At 39.0% G+C, this 10,244-nt stretch overlaps 1 pseudogene; it reads left to right on the top strand.

Moving 5' to 3' along the window:
• The first annotated feature begins 2,358 nt into the window (after window positions 1-2,358).
• LOC114047888 lies at window positions 2,359-2,454 on the top strand (annotated as a pseudogene).
• The last annotated feature ends 7,790 nt before the right edge of the window (window positions 2,455-10,244 follow it).

Genomic DNA, 10,244 nt, shown 5'->3' on the forward strand with positions numbered 1-10,244 from the left:
GGAAACTCCATTAATCAAAACACACACACACACACACACACACACACACACACACACCCCCTCCATTTCCCAAACATGTTCCCATACATTATTTTTTGCAATAATGCTGAAAAAGAGTACAAATAAGCAAGGGAGGATCAATGGCTGAGTAAATACAACTTTGATACAAGTAACTGGGTCCAGCTCAGGGAATGCCGGAGTCTCTCTATATTCCACCCTGGTCACATGATATTTGGAGTCTTGTGCTCAATTCTTGGTGCCATGTTTTAGGAAGGACGTTGGCAAAGTGCAGCATGTTTAGAGGAGAGTGACCAAAATCACTAAGGGCCCGGAAGGTATGATGTATAAAGAACAAATGAAGGAACTGAGAATGTTTAGCTTGGAGAAGACATATGGGAAGGCAGTGGGAGAGGAGTCATGACAATGAAACTTCAAATATTTAAGGGACTTTCCAAGTGGAAGAAGGTGAAGACTTATTCTGTGTTGGGACAGAAGGCAGAATTAGATATTCTAGGAAAGAAGAGTTCAGTTCAATGTTAAGTAAGTTTTCTAACAATTAGAACTGTCCAACAATGACACGAAATGCTTAACAATACGGTAGGCTTCTGTTTGCTACAAATGTCTTAAGCTGGGGCTGGAGACAACAACATACAGTGGAAAGAACTGTGGAGTCAGAAGACTTAGGATCAAACCCAACTACCTGTATTACCTGTATAACTACCTGTGTGACTTCAGGCAAGTAATTTAACTTTCCTGAGCCTCAGTTTCCTGACTCTGTAAAGTGAGACAACTGGACAAAAGGCTTCTGAGGTCCCTTTGGCTTGAATTCGATGATTCAATGATCTGCGAAGAATCTTTAAAAGAGAATTCTGGCATTTGTATTAAATGGAAGGAAAGAAGGAAACAAGCATTTAGTAAGGACCAACTATGTGCCAGGCACTACACTAAGCACTTAACAAATATTATCTCATTTGATCCTCACAATTACCCTGGGAGGTAGGTGCTATCATTATCCCCATTTTACAGCTGAGGAAACTGAGGCCAACAGGGTTAAATGACTTGCCCAGGGTTATCTAGCTAGTAAGTGTCTGAGACCAGGTTTGAACACAGGTCCTCCTGACTCCAAGCCCAGGGCTCCATCCACCGACCCTCCTAGCTGCTCTAGAAAAGGGATTCTTGACCTTTTTTTGTTATGGATCCCTTTGCATCTGGTGAAATATATGAACCCCTTCTTAGAATAATATTTTATATACTTTTTTTATTAATTTATTTTGATTTATCAACAATCACTTCCATAAGCTTTTGAGTTTTACATTTTTCTCCTCCTCCCTCCCCACCTCCCTCCCCAAGATGGTGTGCAATCTGATATAGGTTATAAATATACATAGAATAATATTTTCAAATGCATAAAAAAGTATACAAGATTACAAAGTAAATCTGAATAACATAATTAGTTATCAAAAAATTTTAAAGAACAAGTTCATGGATCTCAGGTTAAGAACCTTGCCTTAGAAACAAGATACAGTAATTCTATGATTCTATGAAATATAACATTACAGAACAGAACTAAATATGTCTTCAGAAAATGAAAGTGTTACAAGCAAAACCAGACTCTAAGGAGGTTGGAATAGATGGTCTCTAGAAGCACTTTCAGCTCTAAATCATATTATCTCCTGATATAGCAAACATACCATCAAGGAGAGATAGTAGGGTTTAGAAGACTGAATTTCACATGAACTTCAAGAACTATATTGTTATGTTTTCACTGATGAGGAAGAACATATTCAATGTCTCAACTCCATTTGTATAAAAAAAGTAAAGGAGTATTTCATTTTTAATAGCACTGCCCTCCCCGCACCCCAGAGATTTCATATTCCATGCTGTCAATATCAAAGGCCATCTGTCGGTAATTATCTGCCCTTTGGTTTTCAGAATTGGCCAGCTTTGAAGGCCAACTAAAAATTGCCCCTGTCACATAAGGTATAGCACTCATAAAAATACTGTTTGGATAGCTGACATTGAGTCATCAACAACCTCCCCATCAGTGATATGAGAATTGCTGCCATATCACAAGGCAGCCTGGGATTGAAAGAATTAACTGAGGCTGAAGGGAATGATAGCACAACCCTAAGGAGGGGTGAAGAGTCAGAAGAGAGTGAGAGTTAGGAAGTGACAGAGCTGGGATTCCAACCTAGGCTGTCTGATGCTAAATTTAATGTTCTTTCCAACACATCGTGACAAGTCTGGTACCCAAAGACCCAGCTCCTCTCTGGGTTTAGAGACCTCTTTGCTTAGAAACTTTTTCCCACAGATTAAGTCTGTAGTTATTCCACCCTTTTTCCATGAAGCAAGCCTTGCTTGCTTTGGTAATAAATATACTAAACTTGAAATGAAGAAGATTAGCATGGCCCCTGGGCAAGGATGAGGCAAATTCATGAAGCATTTCAAATTTTTCTATCTTGGTTACATAAAATTGAAGTAAAACCAGTATAGTTAGAATCAGATGGAAGAACTAACTGAGGAAAAATCTTCACAGCAAATTTCTTTGGTGCAAGTCTAATATCCAAAATACATAAGGAATTGATACAAATATGTAAGAACAAGAGCCACTCTCCAATAGATAAATGGTCAAAGGCACAAACAGGAAGTTTTCCAATAAGACAATTCAACCCATCAAAAATTATATGAAAAAAGTGTTCCAAATCACTAATAATAAGAGAAATGCAAAATTTTAAAACTCTGAAACTTAGCCTCACAACCATCAAATTGATAATGATGATGAAAGGGGAAAGTGGTAATTGTTGAAGGGACTATTAGAAGACAGGTGATAACCAATGTACTTTTGGTAGAGCTGAACTGGTCCAGCCATTCTAGAAAGCAACTTGGAACTATATCCCCCAAAGTCATTAAAATAACATACCCTCTGACCGAGAAATAACACTAGTATATGTATCAAAGATACAAAAGATAGAGGGATAAGACTCACAAAAATATGTATAATATTATTTTTGGTCATAGCAAAGAACTGGAGACGAAATCAGTACCTATTGACCAGAGATGGCTGAACAAACTCTGGTATATGAATATCATGGAATAGTATTGTGCTATAAAAAATGACATATATAATGAGTTCACAGAAGTCTGAAAGGACTTGAATGAACTAATGCAAAGTGAAGTTAGCTGAAGCAGGAGGATAATTTACATGATAGCCACAATAATATAAAGAGAAACAGTTCTGAATGACATTAGAATTCTGATCAATGCAGTGAGCAATCAGGACTTCAGAAGACTGACAATGAAGCATGCCTCTCTTGACAGAGAGGTCAAAGACTAAGGGTACAGAATGAGACATACTTTTTCAGACATGGCCAATGTACTGAGTTGTTTTTCTTTACTACACACTTAAAAAAATAAAATATTTATTAAATGTTTACTACTGTGTAAAGTACCAGGGATAAAAGACAAAAATGAAACAGCCCCTTTTCTCAAGGAGTTTATGTTCCATTGGGGTAGTCAACAAACAAATATTCTGTGGTTAGTGTTGCTCAGTCTAGTCCACTTGTGATCCCATTTGGGGTTTTCTTGGCAAAGATACTGGAGTGGTTTGCCATTTCCTTCTCCAGCTCATTTTACAGATGAGGAAACTGAGGCAAACAGGTTTAAGTGACTTGTCCAGGGTCACAGAGCTAGTAAGTGTCTGAGGCCAGATCTGAAGTTGGGAAGAGGAGTCTTCTTGACTCCAGGCCCAGTGCTCCATCCACTATGCCACCTAACTGCCCAAAGGTCTCATATCGAAAGTGAAATTTGAGATTAAATTTTTTGAGAGAAACAAGAGATTCTAACACACAAGGTGAGGTGAGGACACAAAGTAATTCAGAAACAGAGGATAGTCAGTTCAAAGTCATGGAGATAAGAGGTGGAGTGAGATGTATAAGAAAGAGATGTATAAGAAAGGTTAGTTTTGCTAGACTTCAAAGTGAGGGGAGTAATATATAACAAGGATGGAAAGGTAGGTTGGGGTCAGGTTGCAAAGGGCTTTAAAAACTGGAGGTGTTTATATTTGATTCTAAAGGCAATAGGGAGCTTTGGGGATTTATTAAGTAGGGGATCAACATGGTCAGACCTGTTCTTTAGGGAAAAAAAAATTATTTTAAAGGCTGTGTGAAGGATAGACTAAAATGGGGAGAAACTTGCAGGCCACAAGAGGGTTTCTGTTTGAAGGGGTAGTTGATGAGTAGTAATAGAGATGAAAAAGAAGAGAGATAAGAATGTCCATGGAATATTAAAGAAATTGAGAGCAGAGCAGAAGAAAGTTCAGAAGGGGACATAAACAAGTAGGGCAGTTTTGCTACTATTATGTTAAATTTAATACACACTCTAAAAAAAACCCTGTGTGACAGAGGTTCAAGTTCCATATACAGTCCTCTTTTTTTGTCCTTTGTATATTAAAATATGAATGTTTGTTGATGTTTGTTGTGTTCATGATAAAAAAAGAAAATTCAAAATAAAATAAAACCAGCCAAATGCCTCAGGCTTGCTCACCACTAGTGCCCAGGTAGGCGGGGCCACCACTGGCTCTGAAGGCACGGCCTCAACACTCCGTCTCTTCTTTGGCATCACTGTTGGCTCCAGAGGGTGTGGCTCAACCCCAATCCCTTCTCGAGGACCGGATCTGGAGGCCTCAGGGTCACAAAATTTCAGCATTGAAAAGGATGTCAGGAACCATCTAATCCAAACAGTATCTGAACAAGGATTCCTGCTACACGATGGTATACCTGACAAATGGCCACCCAACCTTGGGTTGACAACTTCCTGTTAGGGTTCCCCCTCCCCCATTAAATCGTCATTTAAATAAGTTTTATTGCTGTCTTTTATTTTGACGTTAACAGTCATTTCTTGAAGTGGTTCCCTTCCTACTCCCAAACTGAAAGCTCCCTTGGAACAGTTAAGCAAAAACAACTGATATGGTGACAATGTACCCAACCTGCTGCCATCACGGTCCTCTGTAGAGAGCAGAGAGGTAAGACCCAACTACATGTGAAGAAGTAAGTTTTTCCTAACATTAAACTGAAATCTATCTCTCTGCAACTTTCACCTAGTTACTTCTAGCTTGTGCCCTTTGGGACTAAATAGAAAATTCTAACCCTGCTTCTACATAATCAGGGGAGTGCTGGAACCAGCCCTAACCAGCTCCCATGGCTCAATGCTCAATTCAATGTGAACATTTACACCTCTTGGCAAATACTACAAATCAGGGCTTGGTTTATTGTTTCGTTGATTGTCTGGAGTTGAGGAAGTGATGGCAGCTAGGTGGCACAGTGGATAGAGTGCTAGATCTGGAGTCAGGAAGACCTGAGTTCAAATCCAGACACTAGTAGGGTGACTCTGGGCAAGTCACCTAACCCTGCTTGCCTCAGTTTTCTCATCTGTAAAATGAACTGGAGAAGGAAATGGCAAACCACTTCAGTATCTTTGCCAAGGATACCCCAAAGGGGGTCACAAAGAGTTAGACACAACTTAATAACAAGTTGTCTAAAAGCCTTCAGGCTTTTTTCATTGCTGTAACTTGCTGTCTAGTCACTTCTCTAGGACACTTTTGGACTAAGGAAAACAATTTGCAAAGAAATATGATGAAGAAATTATGCCTGACAAAGTATACAATATTCTTCCCTGGAAGTCCCCCACCTCCATGCCAGGAGGGAGGAGACATATTTTATTACCTTTCCTTTTGGACTTACATTGCCTTTCCCATTCCTCAGAGTTCATTTCTCCTGGTTCTGTTTATTCCAGGGAGATTCAATTTAAAAATTCTTTCTGCGTTTCCTTTAATTCTTCATTCTATTGTATCTTGCTTCAAAACTATTTCATTACATTTGTATTTAACAGGGTGGTTTTTTTTAGTCATTTCTTAATGTATAGACACCAATTTTGTTTCTACTTATTTACAACCACAAAAAGTGCTACTATATATATTTTGGTATATATTGGACCTTTTTTGCTGTCTTTGACTTCCTTTGGCATATGTCCAGTAATGAGATTGCTTTGTCAAAGGGTAGAAAGAAACAATTTAGTCACTTCCTTTTCAGGCAGCTAGATAGAGTAAGGCCAACCTGAGTTTGAATCCTGCCTCAGACATTTACTAGATGCATGACCTTGGGCTAGTTACTTAACCTCTGTTGACTCAGTTTCCTTCCTCATCTTGAAAATAGGAATAATAATGACACCTAATCTCACAGGTTTGTTGTGATGTTCAAATGACATAACAGGTAAAGTGCTTTGCAAACCATAAAGCACTGTGTAAATGCTAGATAGCATAATGATTCTGGGCAAATCACTTAAACCTGTTTGCCTCAGTTTTCTCACCTGTAATATGAGCTGGAGAAGGAAATGGCAAACCCTTCAGTAGCTTTGCCAAGAAAATCCCAAAGGAATCGATCACGAAGAGTTGGTTAAAACTGAAAATGACTGAACGAGAAGCTACCAGCTACTTTAAGGAAAAATTCTGGTGAGAATCTAGAAGTTTCCTTCAGGATGATGTTTAAAAAAATCAAGGAGTGGTAGAGCATATCAGAGGACAAGATTCCAAAGGCAGAAACTCTCCCAAAGCCCTTATATGGAGAGTGACTTTTTTTTTCTTTCTGAGAACATATCAGATAAGTGCTAGGGAAAGTCTAGAAGTTATGGTAGACTCACATATGAGCAGAGTTGTGTTTGCTTAGCAGATATTTCACTGTGCCAATACTGGGTCACAAGTAGCTGCAGGATAATACAGGACTGAAGGGATTTGGGGGTGGAGCCACAACCAGGAGTCAAGTTGAGCCAAGCAAGGGGTCATTGCCAGGTGATCAGCTATTCTAGGGAGAGGCATGTAAATACACTCGGTCCAGAGGGGACAGGCAGGAAACAGATTCCCCCCAAACAGACAAGGCAAACATTACCCAGGTCAGACAAAACAGGAAGGCATGGTCTGACAGTAGATTCTGAGTCAAAAAGCTAGAGTTGGATCCAAGGCCTAGGGTCAAATAGCACGAAAAAACATAGAAAATGGATTGTAGTCAGGATCCTTGGATGCAGTTAAGATGGTCCACATCAGTAGCATAAGTCATGTGTGTTGATTCAAAAACCTATGACTTCCCTCCATGCTGGTCTTATGCCCTTCCATGTGTACGCGCGTGGAGGCCAGCAATAAAGATTGTAGGTCCAGAGATGGGGAGATGTAAAATTTCCCTCATAGCTTCTTAAGAGCATCTGACCTTGTTCGAGCAACTAGATTAGATCGTCAAGTCAACAAGTTTTTATATATTGAGTGCCTGCTCTGTTCTGGGCACTGTGTTAAACTCTGGGGTTACAAAGAAAGGCCAAAAAAACACCCCAAAACAAAGCCCAGTCTATTCCCTCAAGGAGCTCATATGGGCTACCTATGTATAGCACTTCTCCTACCAGACTCTGAAGGGGTACATAGTGCAACAATTAGCACCCATTCTGAGGGATTTCAGGCTCAAAGATCTGTCCCGGCTAGAAGGCAGCAGAGCTGAGACTCTAACCCAGGTCTTTTTAAAACTTTTTAAACATTAATTTTATTTGCAATTCACTGAACAAAACAAACATTTCTGCAACAGTATACTAAGAAAGATTATTGCATATAAAATTGCAAATCTACCATGCACAACTTGCTATTCCCTCCAAACATACAACAAAGTTATCATGTGTATTTCTTTTTGTCCTCTTTTTTTCTTCCCTCCCCCCACTCCTCTACCCTAGAGATGGCTACCATTGGACACAAATAGGTATATACATGTAAATCCAAGTGTTTTGATACAAAGCCCAGTGTGGACGGAGAATGGCTTTTGCCTCTTTTTCTCTACCTAACACTTGGCACAGTGCCTGGCACATAAATGTTTATTAAATTGAATTGAATTCTACAATACTAACTTTCTCATTTTTTTTTCAGTAGAATGTTCACCCAAAAATAGTTTCATGTTTTCTAAAGACAGCCTACTCTGGTGAACAGAGCAAGGTTTCGCTCTGAGATTCCTCATGTTGGAGAGAGGGAAGACTCAGATAGTTAAAACACAATATTTAAAAAACACAATTTTTAAAAATTTAAATGTTTTTAATTTTAAATTTTTCACAATTTCCCTCCAATTTTAAACATTTTATTTAAAGTTTTGAGTCCTCAAATTATATTCCTTCCTCCTTCCTTCCCCGCCCCCGTCTCTGAGAGAGTAAGCAATCAGATACAGATTATACATGCGCAATTATGTAAAACATTCCCATATTAGTCATTTTGTACAAGAAGATTCAAATAAAAGAAAAAGAAGGCAAGTGAAAAATAGCATGCTTCAGTCTGTATTCCATCAATATCAGTTTTCTCTCTGGAGGCAGATAGGATACTTCATCATTAGTCTTTTGGGATTGTCTTGGATCATTGTATTGCTAAGAATAGCTAAGTGATTCATAGTTTTTCATTGAACAATATTGCCATTATTAAAAATTTTCACACTTTAAAAGCACTTAAAAATTTTTTAATTTAAAAAAAGTATTTAAAAGGATTAATGATATAATTTTAGTATAAACACCATCTAGTGGTCAATCGGATAGTCAGCACTCTAGAGTTGACCAGAGCAACAAAAAGTGGTTAAAAGCCTAGGGGGTTTGATAGTTTGACTTCAAATGTTCAAAGAACAAGCTATAGAGTGTGAATACACTATTAAGATCACAGGAATTGACCACATCCTAAAAAGCTTAATTCTTATTGATTTAAATTATTCCTAGCTTCTAAATTAGGGTCTAGGATGATTTCAGGGACCATGGTTGCTTACCAGCTCTTACCCCTCTCCAAACATCTGCTCCGCCCTCCCCCATCATGGCTAAATTTTATTTATCAGAAAAAACATCTTCCATTTCACAATTATAAACATCAGGCTGTCAGCCCCCCCCCCCTTTCCTAGTACTATTCATTGTGAATAGTGGAAAACTTGCATTAAGATTTGTTTTCAAATGGCATACCATGAAATGTTGTTCAGCTTGTGTACTCTTATGTTGCTCATAAGAGAACATTGTGTTTCAAGTTGTCCAGACCTGTCATCAAAGGAGACAGTGTGTTACTAAAGCAAAGTATTATGTGGAAATCTTTTCTCTGACTGGGAGGGGGTAAGAGTAGCAGGAGCAAGGCCAAATTTGTCCATAGAGGAAGAGGTCTCACGGAACCAAAGAAGTGCCAGTATTAACCTGAAAAGATTCTCTGATTAAACAACAATTTAACCAACATTTAAGTGCTATCTGTGTGCAGAAGAGACAGCATGGCATAATGTATGGAGCACTGGATTTGAAGCCAGAAAGACCTGGGTTCCAGTCTCACTTCTAATATTTACTGTGTGACCCTGTGTTAACCTCCTACAGCTCTAGGCAATTTCCTAAGTCCAGAAGCTACTGACTTACATTGGGAGTTTACTCACTTAAGAATTCTATATACCATTGAAATCACAGGTCCAGGCTCTATTACTAACAATGTGCAGGATGCTGAGGTAGGTCTTTGGCATGCAAAGATGAAAAATGGCACAATTTATGCCCTCAATGAGTTTACAATTTGACAGAAAAGCTGCATTATGTCTGGGTAGCTAGGTGGCACAGTGGGCAGAGTGCTGGGCCTGGAGTCAGGAAGACTCATGTTCCTGGGTTTAAATCTGCCCTCAGACACTTACTAGCTGTGTGACCCTGGGTAAGTCACTTAAGTCTGTTTGCCTCAGTTTCCTCATTTGTAAAATGAGCTGGAGAAGGAAATGGCAAACCACTCCACTCTCTCTGCCAAGAAAACTCTGAATAAGGTCATGAAGAGTTGGACATGACTAAAATGACTGAACAACAATAACACTGTGCTAAACACTGGAGATATATTTTAAAGGCAAAAACAGGACTCTGCCTTCAAGGAGCTTACATTCTAATGGTGAAAACAACATATAAACAAGACGTATACGGAGTAGATGGAAGACAGTATCGGGGGGGGGTACTAGCAGCTAGGGGTAGGGGCAGGAAAGACCTTTTGAAGAAGATAGGATTTGATCTGGGTCTTGAAGGAAGCCAGGGAAACTAAGAGGAGGAGGTGAGGGGCCTTAGTAGTCCAGGTATGATGGACAACCAGTACAAATGCACAAAGTTATCCACAATAGAGATGAAAATTTAAGTCAAGGAAGTTTAGATCACTAAAAGATAAAAGTAAAGAAGGGTAAGGATGAAGAACAAAT

Source organism: Vombatus ursinus, unplaced genomic scaffold (genome assembly GCF_900497805.2).
Source record: "Vombatus ursinus unplaced genomic scaffold, bare-nosed wombat genome assembly UNPS02001419.1, whole genome shotgun sequence".
Lineage (NCBI taxonomy): Eukaryota > Metazoa > Chordata > Mammalia > Diprotodontia > Vombatidae > Vombatus > Vombatus ursinus.